General features: G+C 40.3%; 1 protein-coding gene across 1 annotated transcript in view; it reads left to right on the top strand.

The window, feature by feature from the left end:
• Window positions 1–5,135: 5,135 nt before the first annotated feature.
• The window catches only part of LOC110527695 (GLI family zinc finger 1), a 125,921-nt gene continuing 112,104 nt past the window's right edge, over window positions 5,136–18,952 (top strand). Inside the window, exon 1 of the mRNA XM_021609135.3 lies at window positions 5,136–5,562. The gene's annotated coding sequence lies outside the window, so the exon portion shown is untranslated. The remainder of the gene's footprint in view (window positions 5,563–18,952) is intronic.

The raw sequence follows: 18,952 nt of genomic DNA, 5'->3' as shown, positions 1-18,952 counted from the left end.
CAAACCCGCCATAAAAAAGCCAGACTATGGTTTGCAACTGCACATGTGGACAAAGATCGTACTTTTTGGAGAAATGTCTGGTCTGATGAAACAAAAATAGAACTGTTTGGCCGCAATGACCATCGTTATGTTTGGAGGTCTCACGACTCCGACCGAAGGTGGCTCCCCTTCCCGTTCGGGTGGCGCTCGGCGGTCGTCGTCGCCGGCCTACTAGCTGCCACTGATTCTTTCCTCCCCCTCCTTATGTGTTTATTGAGTACACCTGTTTTGAGTTGGGTATAATTAGTGAGGCTTTATTAGTCAGCCAGCCCGCCTGGTTCTTTGTGCGGGATTAATTATTGTGACCTTCTGTTTTGTGTAACTTGTGTGCACGTCTGTGAGTTACATGTTTTCCCATTTCGTGGGTTTTGCTGGACAGGTTAAGTCTCCTTGTTTGGGGCGTTTGTTTTGTTATACGCCCTGTGTTTTCGTGGGGTTGGCTTATGTTCGCCGTTTTGTGCATTAAAGTAGCACTACCCTGAACTCTCTGCTTCCTGCGCCTGACTTCTCACCCACTACACTCAGAACGTACAGGAGGGAAAAGGGAGAGACTTGCAAGCCAAAGAACACCATCCCATCCGTGAAGCATGGGGGTGGCAGCATCATGTTGTGGGGGTGCTTTGCCGCAGGAGGAACTGGTGCACTTTACAAAATAGATGGCATTATGAAGATGGAAAATTATGTGGATATATTGAAGCAACATCTCAAGACGTCAGTCAGGAAGTTAAAGCTTGGTCGCAAATGGGTCTTCCAAATGGACATTGACTCCAAGCATACTTCCAAAGTTGTGGCAAAAGGGCTTTAAGGACAACAAAGTCAAGGTATTGGCGTGGCAATCACAGCGCGTGGGCAGAACTGAAAAAGCGTGTGCGAGCAAGGAGGCCTACAAACCTGACTCAGTTACACCAGCTCAGTCAGGAGGAATGGGCCAAAATTCACCCAACTTATTGCGAGAAGCTTGTGGAAGGCTACCTGAAACGTTTGACCCAAGTTAAACCATTTAAAGGCAATGCTACCAAATACTAATTGAGTGTATGTAAACTTCTGACCCACTAGGAATGTGATGAAATAAATAAAAGCTGGAATAAATAATTCTCTCTACTATTGCGCACCAGCGACTCCTGTGGTGGGCCGGGCGCAGTGCGCGCTAGCCAAGGTTGCCAGGTGCACGGTGTAGCCTCCGACACATTGGTGCAGCTGGCTCCCGGGTTGGATGCGCGCTGTGTTAAGAAGCAGTACGGCTGGTTGGGTTGTGTATCGGAGGACGCATGACATTCAGCCTTCGTCTCTCCCGAGCCCGTGCGGGAGTTGTAGCAATGACACAAGATAGTAGCTACTACAACAATTGGACAACCACGAAATTGGGGAGAAAAAAAAAAAAAAGATAAACTTGGCTATTGAATCACCAAGACCTGTGAAACACATACTGAGTGTTATTAAGTTAAGCAAAGTTGATAATTTAATTAATATATATGGAGCCAAAGTCAGACTAGATAAATACCTGTTAAATATTCTTAGAATTTAGCACGTTTGTAAGCTAGCTAGCTAAAGTAACTTAGCTAGCTAAACTGAAAAAGCTAGGCTACTTTAATTGGCCACTTTACAAGCTTGCCAGCTAACTCTTTCAAATAAACATATTTTACAAAATTATGGGATAGGCCAAATAGAGCTACAGACCTAGCCTGACATTGGCCTATATTTCATGACGCCATTAGAAGAATGTTGCAGACTGAGAGGAGGTATGTATAAATGATTTATAATACATTATGTATATTAGATTATAGTATTCTATTGATTTACATTTTTAATACCAAGTGGGTCAGTGCATCTTTCCTAAAGTTCCACCTTGATTACTCTCAAAGCACACAATCACAGTTACAGAGGATGTGAGATGTATGTCACTTGTGTATATCTGCTTTCTCTGTGTGACACTGCCCTCTGGTGATGGTGACTAAAAGCACAGAGATTGTATTGAATGTAAGTATTTGTCCCATACCCATGGTTATATAATACATTTGCAGTACTATTTGTCATTTGTATGATCATCAAAAGTTAGATGTTTTACATACATTTACAATGACTTGAAAACAAATTGTATTATGTTTAAATTACCTTTTATTCTGGAAAAGTTTACGTTTATGTATCATAAGAGTATATGTATTTTATAATTGTTATGTTTAAGGCCAGAAGGACCATACTCTAATAGGGTAATCACCCCCCCTTTATCATATCACAATCAACTTCTACCAGTTGAATATGGACATGAATGTAAGGCTTTTGTATACTTTTTTCTTCTGACATATTGTATTAAAATATGCAAATTAGGTGACACCTTTTTAAATATGTACATATTTGTGGATAACCACACACAATTTAATGAATGCATATGCTTCTGAGGCTGAGAAAAATGTGTGTGGGAAGAGTCTGACATTAAGAAAATGGCAGTTAAAGACAGTGTGTTTTATTAAGTGCATTTTGGAAGTGCCATAGACATCAAATACTGCATTAATACTGTATATACATGTGTTTACATACAGTACTAATCAAAAGTTGATATATCTACTCATTCAAGTTTTTTTTTACATTTTTAAAAACTATTTTCTACATTGTAGAATAGTAGTGAAGACATCACGTAGTAACCAAAAAAGTGTTAAACAAATCAAAATATATATTACTTACTCAAAGTAGCCACCGTTTGCCTATATGACAGCTTTTCACACTCTTGGCATTCTCTCAACCAGCTTCATAAGGAATGCTTTTCCAACAGTCTTGAAGGAGTTCCCACATAGGCTGTGCACTTGTTGGCTGCTTTTTCTTCACTCTGCGGTCCAACTCATCCCAAACCATCTCAGTTGGGTTGAAGTCGGGTGATTGTGGAGGCCAGGTCAATATTATGTTTACCATATATTAAGTATATAAATGTACATCTACCATAACTAACTATATTAAACTATTGCATACAGATGTAAAAAAAAACACAACTTATAACACACATAGACATATAGTAACCATCCCAGCTAGCTCAGGAAAACTAGACCAGTAGTAGACCTATAGGACATGTTACTAAGGCCCACTAATGTGCTCCTATTGAAAAGCATAAATCCACTTGACTTGAATGAAACGTCTCTGCACTGACTGTGTGGGATCTTCTGCCAAATTGCAGAGTCAGGTGAAGCATATGGTTGCTGCATCTGTTGAGTCTGTAAGCTCACATCCTATGTTGGGACCAAAGCCATGACATTCATTCACAATCTGATTTAAACACTGGCCATATGTTGTCAATTGACTCTTCATTCCTTAGTCAGCTCACCAACTGGCTTGGCTCACCTCTCATCTTTCACCTGAGGGTGAGTAAGCATAAACAAAAAAATAATTATAAGATATAATTATATATACATATTCATGAATGCATATATATAATGAGTATATATATATATATATATATATGAATGTATATATATAGATTCATTAATTCATGATATACATTCATGAATTCTTGATATACATTCATGAATATGTATATCATTAATGAACAATAAATATACTGCTAATATGTTAGGTTACAATAGATGCAAGCTATATATGTTAGCTTTTCATGTAAACACTTTGGTAACACTTTATATTATAAGTTGATCTTAATATGTGATATGTTACAATGTTGTTACTAGAGTAATTACAATTTTACTCAGGTAAAATAACTTGATGTTAAGTGTTACCAAAATACAATAGCCTACTCTAGTAACAAAATTATATTAACATGCTGTACAGCAATTATGAACGTTGCATCTCAAATTTTTCTGTATGTATTTGTACAAGTTTACTATGACTATTTTTCCATCTATTTGGCAACAGATTTTCATGCGAATATTTAAAAAAAAATCCCAACAGAGATGCTTACATCAAATGGACCTGTTGCAGATACAAGGCTGTGTGTGATGACATAGTTCACATAAAAATACGTTTTGCAGTTAAATTCCCATGTACCGAATAAAGAATACAAATTAAATGGGTTTCCTCGTATTTTCAACTCCACTGAGGGTTTTGTCAACAACAACACAACGTGTGTTATATTCCAAATGTGCCCACTCTGGTCTTGACACATGTGCTCTACCGAACAGCTGGCAAATACAGTGTGGGAGAATAGCCTACATGATGAGATTATTATGGACAAAATAGCGAGATTTTTTTTATATCTGTCAAAAGGTAGCCAAGCATCGATCATCATTTTTCCAGATGAAGACCCTCAATATGTATTGGAAAGGAGCACCAATCACCGCGTGCTCTTTCACAGCACATTGTGAAATTGATCATAATTGGTTTAATCTGTAGCCTAATAAACTGCATTCGTTCCCAAGTGGGGAAACATATAATCGCGTAAAGTGCGCATAAAGGCATTTCCTTCGCTATTTCTCGCATTATTAATTTTACCGACACAAAAAGATACCACCTGTTCTATAGCATTTTATTTTGACAACATTTTGAAAGTTTACTGACAAGTTTGCTGTTTCCAACAGGCCTGGGGTGACATTTTTTTATCCGACATATTTTAACTCGCACAAAAAGGTCGGATGGAAACCTGGTTCTAGATCAATATTATTGCAATGCGCCTTCAATCTTCAAATGTATTGCGTTCCTAACCCACTGTATGCATTCCCTCCTAAAACGTGATGGTCTGACTCCATTCCAGGTTTTGCGGTGCACCTTGGATTCCAGTAAGGCGTAACATGCAGGAATCAGCATCCCTAGTGCCACACACGCTGCTGTTCAAGAAAGAAAAGTTTTATACCCAAGCGTCAAATGAGACCCGTATCATTTTAAAACCACCATATGACCAAACAATTTTATAAACGGTTATAGATAGGTATCATATGGTAAATATGATAGTGAATTATGATTGTAATTGTCAGTAAAACAAATGACTATGTAAAAAATAATATGTAATTGTACTATTTATCTGTTTTAACATATGGTTAATTTTGTTCGCTTGCATTGCATGGTCTTTAGCTAGTGGAAGAAACTATTATTGCACTCCAAGCAGCCAGCATGGTCTTTCTTTTTTATAAGAAAAACAAAAAGTGAACTTCCTGTTTCGGGGTGGTCCACATACTTTGAGAAAGGAGGGAGGGAGGGAGTGGGGAGGAGAAGAGAGGTCTCGCATTCCACCATTGACTGTGCAACCAACTTCGGGTTTGCGGGAGTTTGGTTACCGAATATGGGGTTTGTTCAATGCTGTCCTGCACACTGATTTCAAGAATTACCTATAAAGAAAACGATGGAAAGAAGCTCCTACAAATTGGACAAAGACGTGAATTGAACACGGGAGGAATAGAAGAAAGAACTAAAGGATCATTCCTGCAGCTCCATCTGTATGTCTGCCAGAACGCAGAGAGAGAGGGAGCTTTATTGGAAATTCTTGAACCCCCAGCGGGACGCAAGAGATCTCACCCCCAAACTTCCAAAACTTCCAAAGTCTTGGGATCAAGTCAACAAACTGATGCAGACGTCTTCAACTTTTCATAGAAGGTATTGCCATGCTTAATCTATTCCATATACTCCATTCTACGTTACCAAAATTCGTCGATATGAGTGGTTTTGGAAGGAAAGGGGTGCTGAAGGTGTCTTTGTTGTTTGTTTCTATGCAAGTCTTATTTTGATTTCCCAGTCATGTAATGTCATGTTGACTATATATTTATGGCTATTGTCAGATTGCTGTCACCTCCGGTGAGGATGGTCTAATTGGGATACATTCAATCTAATAGGTGATGGTGGTGCGTGTGGTGTTTACTTTGAATAAACAGAATTAATCAATGTTAGCCAAAATTCTGCAAATTTCATTGTCTTTAGTTATTTAAGTTTATTGATTATAGGCTATTGCTGCCAGTGGAGCACATCTGAAATATCTTCAATGAATAGTACATTTCAATAGCCTACCTTATTTTAACTAGTGAAGAATGCCTCTCATTTTTAACTGAGCATTGGACGTTCCCAACTCATCTCTCACTTCTTTTCTTGGCTTGTAATTCTTTCAAAGTGTTGATGGTTGAGAATAGCCTTTCAAGAGTCAATGCATGTTTTGGCATTTGTCTTTGCTTGAAGAGATTTTGCTTATCGTGCCTAAAAAAAAATAACTAGAGAATTTTGGAATTACACGTCTCACATGTCCCACCACTACCTCAACATATGCTAGTAGAGGTTTTGGTAGTCTATTCGGCCTGTGACACAGCCACACAGACTCAAAAGCCATCGGCCTGCACAGCTCCTCGCCATGTGTGTCCCAGAATTCCACAGAGGGGTTGTAGGGGCGCATGATAACAGCTGTTTCTCGTAACCTGAAATACTTGAGGTGCCAATATATTTTTCAAATGTCATCTGTCAGGACACCCACAGCCACAGCAAAACAACATCATTATTGACCAGATATGTAGGCCTCTGACATAAGATCCAAGTCCTTTGGTGATCATGTTTTTTAAACTGTCTTTCTTTCTTTCTTTCTTGAGAAATGGCCAAAACCATAATATGAAATCACACATGAAGCTTGTTAATCTCAGTAATTACTCTTAAAGAGTTTTTAGGCGTTGATCTGCTAATATGTTCAGATTATGACCCTTTATGAACTTTAAACTAATATAGAGGGTTTGTCAATACTAGACTGACCTCAACAGGCAAACACCTTTGTATCCTTTATTGACAAGGAGGAGAGCCAGAAGACTGTTGTATGGCAATCAACACACTCCACAGCCACAATATCGCTCAACATCAACAAATAATGCCTGAATGTTTATCTGGTCTGGTCACACAGTCAGGGAAAACCTAACCTTGCGACCTGACAAGAAAAATCTCCTGGCCTTATGGGACAACATGGGACATAATTACTGATGAAATGGAAAGGGATTGAGATTTAGAGCAGCAAGGAGAGGAAAAGAGAGGAGGAGAGGACCGAGGAGAAGAGCAGAGAGGATGAGAGAGCGAGAGGAAAGGAGAAAATAGGAGAGGAGAGAATTGCACTTGTCCCACGACTGGTCTGTGGTCTGGTTGGTGTGAAAACCTCTGCAAAGGATCTTCCTCCTCCCCCTAGTCTTTGTCAGAGTGTGATGGGCCTGTGTTATGGCCAAAAGGCTCCCCGCTAGGACAGGGCCTAAACAAATAAAGTATACAGGAAGTATCTCTCTTCCTCCTATATGGTGGCTACCTATCGGAGCAGTAAGATGACTTGTACTCTGTTTTATCACCAGCTAGCTGAAACGTCTGTTTTCTCATTTTACCTCAGAGTTGATCTATCCTAGTTATTTAACCAGGTGGCTCAGCTAAGAAGCACATTCTTATTTAGATGATGTAATTGAGAGGCAATATTTGTATTACTGTATTATTATTCATCATTAAAGAAAACGGTTTGATCGTAAACATAGACTATAATGTTTTTAGAAGCCTATTTATCATACACATACATATTGTGACTAACGGGTGAATGTTTTTGGAAACATAGGGAAGTGGTCTTGAATTATGGTTGGAGTTTTCAACGAGGCGAGCTTTCAGCGGAGTTAGACACACTCCGGGGATTGTGTTAGTCTGGAAGTCCCTTTCCTACAAGAGAAGACCACAAACAAATCAAAGTGAATACAAATCGAAAGTCCAGGTAAAGATGTAGAAGGAACCAGATTTTGGAAGCTGGCACTTAGCACACACTGGACCTCAGGCCAGACAAGACCATGGCAGACCACTGCCAGGCAGACCAGGCAAGCAGCAACAAGTGGTGTGTTTTTGTCCAGCAGATTCCATTTTAGTCCGCTAAGCGTGGTACACGTCACGTGACTCGCAGCATTGGTCACATCCCCCCTCCCACCTCTCCAAAAGAGAGCGAGAGAGAGACCACCCTCACTGGGATCAGAGGCCCTCAATCAGGCCCTTTCACACCCTGTGAACCTGAAACAATCCGGCTTTAATAGCAGCTGTCTTTCCCAGGCCCATAGACCTTTAGAGCGGCTGCAGCACTGCCATAGGCCCTCTCAGAGCAGAGCGGCTGCAGCTAGCCTAGCGCTGTGTGGTGCAGAGAGCCAGGGACTGGGACTGGGCTGTGGATGCACCAGGGGAGTCACACACACGTGCTAGCTAGCACATGATTCTCGATGCTCCGAGACCCCTCTCTTTCTTTCTTTATCCCCCTGCATCTCTCCTTTTCTCCCTTCATAATTGTGTGTCATTTTCTGTGAGGATTAGACAAAAGAAAGAAAGGGTGTTTTTTCCTGTTCATTTCTCTCTTGCCGTGGTGTTTTAGCATTAAAGCGTGCCCGGTGGCAGTGCTGTTTCTCAGTCTCTTCCTCTCTTTCCACCTCTTTCTCTCGCTCTCGCTCCCTCCCTTTCTCCATCTCCTTGAATGCCTCCTGTCGATCAATTGAAAGTTGTTGGATTTTTTTTTTTGTTACTCTAATGTAATAACCAAGTTATTGGTCACATTCATTGAATGCCTACTGCGTACTAACTTAGTTATAAACTTCTTCCCCATAAAACCTTGATGAAAAAGCTAGTGTCCTTACTCTGCCTCAGAAGGAGGGGAGGAGTGGGGGAGAGAAAGAGAATAGAAGTGGCGGAGGAGCACTTGCTTTACTAAGTAGATGGTTGACACAAGAGGGCAAAGGCATTAGACATTTTGAAAGGTTGAATGGCATTAGCTGTGGATCACACAGAATGGAATGAGAAACGTCATAGTCATGGGAAATATCTGGAACATGGTTTGAGAAATTAAATTAAATGAACTTTCAATTAAAGACATTTCATTTACATATTCTCATCCCCAAAAATGGTATTTATTTAATGTTCATTTTTTACCAGGCAAGTCAGTTGAGAACACAAAACCTTTCATCAATGCCTAATGATTGTGTCTCTCTAAGCATCTATTTTTATATCAGTTGTAACACAATCAACCTTAATGATTTACAAGTAGTTAAGAGCAGAGGAAGCTCAAAGTGTGTGTGTCAGTGTGAGGTGTATGTTCAGAGCCCGCAGGGTGTCCTCTCTGTGTGTGCGTACGTTTGTGTGCGTATGTTTGGCATGCACATGTGTGTGTGTGAGTGTAGTAGCATGTGTCAACGGAATGTGTGGTGTAGTAGTTCGGGTTGAGAGAGAGGCAGAGAGATAGAGATAGGGGGAGAAAGAAGGAGGGAGAGAGAGAGAGAGAGAGAGAGAGAGAGAGAGAGAGAGTGAGAGAGAGAGAGAGAGAGAGAGAGAGAGAGAGAGAGAGAGAGAGAGGGGACAATTGAATTAAAAGAGAGAGAGAGTACTGCTGCTCACAGTAACATGTGGAAAGGGGGATACCTAGTCAGTTGTACAACTGAATGTCTTCAACTGAAATGTCTTCCGCATTTAACCCTCTGAATCAGAGAGATGCGGGGTTCTGCTTTAATCGACATCCACGCCTTCGGCGCCCGGGGGGGAACAGTGGACTGGATCCACCTCTTCTCTCTCTGATCCAACAGGCCTTTGAATGAAGGTGGCGGGCTGGGAGAGACAAAGGGAAAGAGAGATGGAGAGAAAGAGAGAGGCTGCTAATGTCCCATGTGGTTGATATTAAAAATAAAGCGTTGGTAATGGGAACCAGGTGAGGGACACACACACACACACACCCATGGGAGTCGTACGCCACGGTGATCCTTGCTAATTTCCCTGTTGTGTTAGCATAGCCCATCACAATGAGGTCCTAGGAACTGATCAGGGTTTACAGACTGGTACTGATCAGGATCAGTCAGTGGATTGTACCGGGGTCAGATAGAATAGGACTAAAGCAGAGTGAAACATTATGAAATTAAATGGCAGTCAGTGGATGAAATGGAAGTCTATAGTGGAGTAAATGGTAGTCTAGTGAATTGGGGTTTGATAGCCAGCCAGGGCACAAGCTGAATGAAACATGTTCTATCTGTGTGTGATGAAAGAGAGAGGAGGTAGAGAGGAGGATATAACTACACCTCTTTGGATTTATTTTCTTCAGATCACAACTTGCATTGTCTTGAATTTAGAATAATGGTTGGCTGAACAGGTTGAAGCCATAAATTGTCAACATTCTCCATCATCCAGTTGATGTTAATTAGAAGGGCACATGCAAGAGAGAGCTTCGTATCTGTACCGATTGTGTTCACTTTTGAGCTAAACAAGCATATCTAAATGATTGAATTGGAATATTTGTAAGTTAACAATAAGTCCTTATCCCTTCATATCTTGTACAGGTTATACCGCACTTGATTGAAAACATCGACACGAAATACAATGAAGACATTCTATTTGGGGTTGCTGAGTTACTGAGTGATCGCTTTATCTTTAAACTGTGTGTGTGTGTGTCTGTGTGCGTGCATACGTGTAAGTGCGTGCGCATGCAATCTGTGTGTGAGTTTGTGTGTTCTCTCATGAAATGCTGTTGATGACTCACACGGTGTCGTTCTCCCTGCAGACAAAAAAGAGACGACGAGACAGTGTTTTTTATTTCCTTCTGTTGCAATGGCAACCGTGCGCTTGGGTTCCGTCATCCGAGTGACTAGAACACTCTGAATTTTGAATGTTGATGTTCTCCCCTCTTTCCTCTTCTCTTCCAGCTTTCTGTAAAAACTGAACAGATCGGAGAATCCTCCAGAAACAGATCACTAATCCAAATGCCCTCAGTAACATTTAACACGGGTCTATAAGACTGCTAAACTCAAGTCAATAAAGGAGCCGAGAAGTTCATACACAGTCACTTAATTTCCACAGCGTTTATGTGATAAGCTATTACATTTTTATTGCTGGAACAATTATTGCCGACTTCCAGTGGAACTGGAAGGAACGCAGACTTCCGCACACACACGCACGCACGCTCGCGCACACACACACACACACACACACACGCACACACGCACGCACGCTCGCGCACACACACACACACATGCACACGCCCACACACACACACACTCTCTTCATAGCCTCGGCGGTTAGCACATTGCGTGTGTCGATGGGCCTCCAACCCTCCACAACAAATCTACTATCACAGCTCTGAGATAATGATCCAGATCAGGGAGTGACTTGGCTGGCAGAGGTCCTGATTCCTGAACTGACAGCCCTGTTCTGTCCTCACCAGTCCCACTGACTACAGGAAGAAGATTCTCTGTCCTTTCTCTTCTGTGTGTGTGTGTGTGTGTGTGTGTGTGTGTGTGTGTGTGTGTGTGTGTCCCCTCTACCTCTGTCTCTGTCTGTCGCCCTATCACTCCTTATCTCTCTACCCTTTTTTTTACCTCTCTCTCTCTCTCGATCCTTCTCAGACTTTGTATCACTTTCATACAGTATGCATCTCCATTTACTTGTCGTTCATATTCTGTTTCGCTCTTTCGGTGACTAGTAGTAAAAATAGTAGCTTTAATATGTTTGTAAATATGTTGTTTTAATAGGTTGTTGGGTAGAAAGTCTCATGATCGCACACCTCTTAAATCAGATCAAATCAGCACACGTGGTCATAACGTTGTAAATGACACACACACACACCTAGATAAGTTACCAGGTAGTTATAGATAGATTTATGTCGAAAGTAAAGTAAATCACTGAAGCTGGAGACTTATATTTCCCTCACTAACTTTAAGCATCAGCTGTCAGAGCAGCTTACTGTACCTGTACACAGCCCATCTGTAAATAGCACACCCAACTACCTCATCCCCATATTGTTATTTAATTTTTTGCTCTTTTGCACACCAGTATCTCTACTTGCACATCATCATCTGCACATCTATCACTGCAGCGTTAATACTAAATTGTAATTAGTTTGCCACTATGGCCTATTTATGGCCTTACCTCTCTAACCTTACTACATTTGCACACACTGTACATAGATTTTCCTTTTGCGTTATTGACTGTACGTTTGTTTATCCCATGTGTAACTCTGTGTTGTTTTTGTCGCATTGCTTTGCTTTATCTTGGCCAGGTCGCAGTTGTAAATGAGAACTTGTTCTCAACTGGCCTACCTGGTTAAACATTTTTCTTTAAAGGTGACACCCAAGACTAGAAACTGTACTTCACTAGTTGTAAGTAAAAGGACACACACACGACTAGATACTTTACTAGACGTAGATAGAGTGATAGGACACACACACGACAACTAAATGCCACAAGCACAGTCACCCCAAACAAGTTGTAGATAGAGTTATGGTCTATTCAGACAACCAGTGGCCATCGTTAGCAATGTCGGAAGTAAGGTGAGGCACAAACATGCAACTAAATGCCACAAGAACTATCACGTACCATCTCCAAGGGCAAAATAATTATTAAGAAAAAAGACAAAAACATACAAAATAATTTATCTTTCTTCTCTCTGTGTTTTATACATTTACTTCAATTTCCAAGGGCTAAATGTATCTCACCGGAGAAAGCATTCGAGAGAACGAAACAGTGCCCTTCAGTATGTGTACACAGTCTATCTGATGCTGTCTGGACAGAAAGACTATGATATTGTTGCTGCCTGAGTGGTGCAGCGGTCTAAGGCACTGCATCTCAGTGCTAGAGGTGTCACTACAGACCCTGGTTTGATTCCAGGCTGTATCACAACCGGCCGTGATTGGGAGTCTCATAGGGCGGCGCACAATTGGCCCAGCGTCGTCCGGGTTGTAAATAAGAATTTGTTCTTAACTGACTTGCCTAGTTAAATAAAGATTAAATAATAAAAATAAATAATAATATTTGAATGCAAGGGAAGCCAGTGAACATCTGGCCTCCATTTTTTAAAATAATAATAGCCAATCAGCGTTGAGCTAAATTGAGTGAGCTCAGATGTGAATGGTCCTGGCACACCCCAAAAAAAGTGTTAAGGGAAGCCAGTTTGGATTTGGCTTCAGACCAAATGCCATTATTGACAGAAAATTGTTGTGTCTTGTTGTGTTGTTGTCCTCCGGTGGCTAGCAAGATAGCTAGCTAAAACTGTCCCTTTCCTAAATTAGCCTAAATTAGCCAGGGATTTGGACTGGTGGTTTTACTTAATTCTCCGTACTGGCCAATAATTATAAAGGTGATTCTGATCCAACCATAAATTCATACATTGTACTCGTGGCCTGAGAGGATAAAAGTTAAACGTTTAGCTAGATGTAGTATGCTAATGTTAACTAGCTGGCCTGGCGTATTGTTGCCCATGAAAGGAAGTTAGGCTAATGAGCAAATATTTTTGCATCACCGTGCTTGACTATGCTGTAGATCATGTAACTGTTTGTTACATGCAATATGTTTTGTGGACTTCACCGAACAGATGTTGCTCTCCGGTTTTGTAATGAAACAAATGTGTGGTTGAATTTATTCTGCCACCGTGTCTTCTTATTGCCTCGGCCTTCGGCCTATTTGTCACAGTGTCAAGGCATGTGAACTAACAGGTTATAGAGCAAAAAACGCAATTATTATTAACACATAGGTTGTAATATTTTTTTTCTTTCTGGATTGGCTTCCCCGGGTGATTTTACCCAAACGTTGCTACTGCTGAGAAGAGCACTCAGTATGAAACCATGTCCAGAAGATTCCTACTATTTACTAAAAGTGTCTTTTAGAGAACTCTAGAACTGACTTTATAGAACAGACTACAACTGATTGTAGAGTGATTAGAATTAGAACTGACTCTAGAACTGACTTTATAGAACAGACTACAACTGATTCTAGAGTGATCAGAATTAGAACTGACTTTATAGAGCAGACTACAACTGATTCTAGAGTGATTAGAATTATAACTGACTTTATAGAGCAGACTACAACTGATTCTAGAGTGATTAGAATTAGAACTGACTTTATAGAGCAGACTACATCTGATTCTAGAGTGATTAGAATTAGAACTGACTCTAGAACTGACTTTATAGAGCAGACTACAACTCATTCTAGAGTGATTCTCTAGAACTGACTGTAGAGTTCTAAACTGTTAATTGTACACAGTGCTTTGATGTGACAGGAGGAGATTTACACCTCTCTATCTGTCTGACATACCTTCTAAACAAAGGAACTTCTGAAGATTACAAATATTTACCAAAAATACAAAATCTGTATGATTTTATGATTTTCAGAATTAAACGTTTAACATCAAGCAAGGTCCAGGTGATTGTGTTTAGTTATAGATTTACTATTTTAGCCATATTTGTAATCAGACATAATTTTAAGATAAACTAAAGCAGGATACACAAAACAACAGCAAACACAATAAAGCTCTCATTGTAATTTTGGGGGGGTTAAATAGACTGAAAGAAGTTGAATGAATTGTTTGCTCTTTCAAGCTACATCTGTGCTTTGTATTACGTTTCTGTTTACTCATGTTGTATGCAAACCGGTAAATGAAACTAGTAAATTAATGTATAAAGGAATAGTTAACTTCCTCTTTGAAAAAAATATTAAACATTGAGACAGACAACTGTTAGTAGTTTTTAAGGGGTGGAAAAAACTATATGGAAGTTACATTTACCCCTTTTGATCTTAACGCGTCTACCAACGTACATTCGAATCTTTATCTAACACGTTATGTGGCGAAAGTCGAACAATACAAGTCTCTCACACACACACACACACAGCTAGCTACAGACACACTGATAACACACACACGTAGCTAGCTATACACCAATACCAATACTGTTTCTGTTCATTCAATGCAACTCACAAGACAAACCCAATTTAGCTTAGCAAAATAATATTGTTGGCAGGAACTGAGAAAGAGTTCTGTTTCATTTACCGCTGGGATTCTCTCTCTGATAACGACGGCACCAAATAGAGTGAATTTGAGATCATTTTAGAGGGGGAAAGGAGAGAGAGGAGAGATAGAAAGAGAGGGAGTGAGAAAGAGAGTGCATTTTAGAGAAAGTGAGTAGGAGAAAGAGAAGGAGAGAGGAAAAGCAGAGAGAAAGGGAGAGGGGGGAGCTAGAGACGCAGATTGTTTTAAATCCGCAGTGAGTCAAGCTTTCAAATTTATGCCCATAGGCTGCTTCTTGGGTGGGCTGCAGGCAGCAGCGGGGAGAGGCTGGAGTAGGAAAGCAGGGGAAGGGAAAGTTGCTGACTGATTCCAGACTACTCAGCTTCAGCTTTCCTGCTGGAACACATTTTACATCTCAACCGTCCTGGTCTGACTGGCAGCACCCCCCCCCCCCCCCCTCTCTCTCTCTCTCTCTCTTTCTCTCTCTCTGTATCTCTGTCTGTCTCTCTCTCTCTCTCTCTTTCTTGCTCTCTCTCTCTCTCGCTCTCTCTCTCTCTCTGTCTCTCTCTCTCTCTTTCTTTCATTCTACTCCTCCATGGGGCTTGTTTTTTACTCATCCCTTCAGTCTTATTAATATTAGTATTGTCTCTGAAATAGTATTTCCTTTAGGTTAAGACCACAGACCACAGACCTTTGGGTCCCGAAAATGTTAGACTTTTTGGATCAGAAATACAGTGTAGATGTTGTTAATGTTGTAAATGTCTATTGTAGCTGGAAACGGCAGAATTTTTCATGGATTATCTACATAGGCGTACAGAGGCCCATTATCAGCAACCATCACTCCTATGTTCCAATGGCACGTTGTGTTAGCCAATCCAAGTTTATCATTTTAAAAGGCTAATTGATCATTAGAAAACCAGTTTGCAATTTTGTTAGCACAGCACCGGGGCCTCCCACTCCTCTTTCTATTCTGGTTTGCGATGTTCTGTGAAGGGAGTTGTACACAGCGTTGTTCTAGATCTTCAGTTTCTTGGCAATTTCTTGCATGGAATAGCCTTCATTTCTCAGAACAAGAATAGTTCTTTGTTTCTGGCCATTTTGAACCTGTAATCAAATCCACAAATGCTGATGCTCCAGATAATCAACTAGTCTAAAGAAGGCCAGTTTTATTGCTTCTTTAATGTGATAACATAATTGTAAAAGGGTTTTCAAATGATCAATTAGCCTTTTAAAATTGTAAACTTGGATTAGCTAACACACATTGTTGCTGATAATGGGCCTCTGTACGCCTACTATGTAGATATTCCATAAAAAAATCAGCCGTTTCCAGCTACAATAGTCATTTACAACATTAACAATGTCTACACTATATTTATGATAAATGTTATGTTATTTTAATAGACAAAAAAATTAGCTTTTCGTTAAAAAACAAGGACATTTCTAAGTGACCACAAACTTTTGAATGGTAGTGTACCTTGTTTACAAACATTGGTGGAAAATAAGCTTATATTTTGGGTTCTGGTGGGGTACGACAGTTGAACTAATCCATAAGGCATTCATTTCTAAGTTATATTCTTCAAGAATCAATAGGTACATATCATTCATTTATAAATCCAAACATGTATTGAGCAACTGTAGATTGCCCCTTTAATGTTATTCAAGGCTGGAGTGTGTTCTTGTTAACTCATGCAGAAAAGGAATGAGGAAGAGTGTGTGTGCGTGAGTGCGTACGTGCCTGTGTGATTCTGTGCATGCGTACTGACTGTGTGTGTCCTCTTGAAATATGCTCTCCATTCCAAATAACATGTGTTTACATAATAACTATGTTCTTTTCCATAAAGTGAAAGCAAGTAGTTCATCCAATGGTCAAAGAAACTACATGATTTGCCAAACTTCTACCTCGCTGAGAAGAGGGTATACTAAGTGAAATGACACACACACACAGAGAGAGAGAGAGAGAGAGAGAGAGAGAGAGAGAGAGAGAGAGAGAGAGAGAGAGAGAGAGAGAGAGAGAGAGAGAGAGAGAGAGAGAGAGAGAGAGAGAGAGAGAGAGAGAGAGAAATCCTCCAGTCAGGCCTTGGATCAGATAAGGAGTAATTCTGCCTCATGGGTTTCATGCCAGTATCCCAATGTTTGTTTTGTACACCATGAGAAAGATCAGGCTCGTCTGCTCAACTCAAAATCGGCCTGTCAAATGTTTTTAAAAAAATGTAATCGAGATAATCGCAGGAATTTGCTTTGATTAATCATGATTAATCGCAAATTCAGAATTTGATCACATTGTGCTGTAATTCCCGATTTTTGTATATATAAAATATTGACGTCTTGATCTTGTCCAAAGTAACGGTTAGCAAAATCAGGTAAAATGTTAAAGCACACTTTCTTTAACCTCAATGTCAACTTTGTTTTGACATGGTTGTTCTTCACTGTAGAGATGACACATTTAGGATGTTTACAGTGTACTTAGAACACTTCCAGACAATGTTATTAATCAAACGCATTTACACATTTTCAAAATACATCAAAAATCCCTTTTAGGCCTGTCTATTAAATGTAACAAAAACCAATGGACGGCTAACAATAAACAGAAGATACAAATAGCTAGCTAGGATGAAATGGAAGGCTAGCTATCGCCTATCTGTCTGTAAACAATTGTTGGAAAAATGACTTGTGTCACAAAGCAGATGTCCTAACCGCCTTGCCAAAACTATAGTTTGTCAACAAGAAATTTGTGGAGTGGTTGAAAAACGACTTTGAATGACTCCAAACTAAGTGTATGTACACTTTAACTGTATGTGTATCTTATAAGCACGTACTCACAATGTCTGGATGTAGCATTTCTATCTTCCAAGCTGGATGTGCTAGGTATATTGGATAGCATAGCTAGCTGTGAGGGCAAGTTAACCAGCTAGCTTAAAATGTGATTTTCACACGTCTTTTGAAATTTCTCTCTCAATGTGCTCTCTTTATTTCTCTCTCTCTCTCTTTCCACCTCCACATTGGTTGCTCTATTTCTATATGAGCTGGGCAATGTTAACTCACTCAGCAACAAACAAATTATGAAATTATGTTTTCCTTTCAAGATTTAGAAAGGACGGTCCAAAACGACGGTCCAGAGTGAAATGTCTAATGCTGTCATTGGAATGAAATGGTGAAAAACAGTGTAGTACAATCATTTCCATTCGATATCCTGACTAACAGCTAAAATAGATGTTCTTGTGTAGAATAGATTTCTGAGTAACCTCAGTTTCTGCATTCTCTTACATTGAAGGGCCATGTTTCATGTTCTCGGTTCCCTCTCTGCATACCAACCTATGGGCCCTGGAGACCATTTTACTAGCCCTGTGTTGTTGGTTATCGGCTAGCATGAAGTGGAGAACCCTTTCTAGTAATTAATGGCCACAATTATGCAATGGACGCAATGGAGGAGGAGAAGAGGGGTCTCGGGGGTCTGCTCTCTACTCTGCAATGAATACCAGATGCCTCCCTGCCTGGCCCGGGTCTGGTCTCTCAAGAGTTCAATTGTTCTCAAACACTTACAGTGGGGTCAACCTGTATACCATGGCTGTTTCCCAAATGGAACACTATTCTCTACAGTGCATTACATTTGACCAGAACTCCAATGGCCCTGGTCAAAGTAGTGCACTACTTTGGAAGCCATTTGGGATGCAAGCCAAGCCCTCGGTAGCCCAGTCCACCCCAGTCAATCTATCCCCCAGAGGCCTACGACAGTAAATAATAACCACCCCTTAATGGTTTACAAGTCTTTCAATAACCATAATGCCCTCATGTTGAATTACCTCACAGAGATGTAGACAGACAGGCTTGGCCGTGCTGGCGCAGGAGGGTGAAATATGTGCCGGGGTTGCTCCGCTTTGACAAAGATGGTAGTTGAACTAAGGCCTTGAACAAATATTGAAGTGAAACATTTTTAAAAGTCTCTCTCTCTCCAGTTTTCGCCACTTCTCATGGCACTTGTTTCAGTGTAGTGTGTCTGTTCAGCGTATGTTGTGGTGAAACCAACGTCTTAACTTCAGATTATTCATTCATTCAGCTGAGCCAGCGGATTCAAACAGCAATGAAGTCATCCTAGTTGGTTGTCCAAAGTAACGGTTAGCGAAATCAGGTCCATTGTTAAAGCACACTTTCTTTAACCTCAATGTCAACTTTGTTTTGACATGGTTGTTCTTCACTGTAGAGATGACACATTTAGGATGTTTACAGTGTACTTAGAACACTTCCAGACAATGTTATTAATCAAAC

Source organism: Oncorhynchus mykiss, chromosome 7, assembly GCF_057628025.1.
Source record: "Oncorhynchus mykiss isolate SJ-2025 chromosome 7, ASM5762802v1, whole genome shotgun sequence".
Taxonomy (NCBI): Eukaryota; Metazoa; Chordata; class Actinopteri; order Salmoniformes; family Salmonidae; genus Oncorhynchus; species Oncorhynchus mykiss.
The sequence above is the reverse complement of the archived record's forward strand: the minus strand, read 5'-3'. Positions and strand labels throughout refer to the sequence as shown.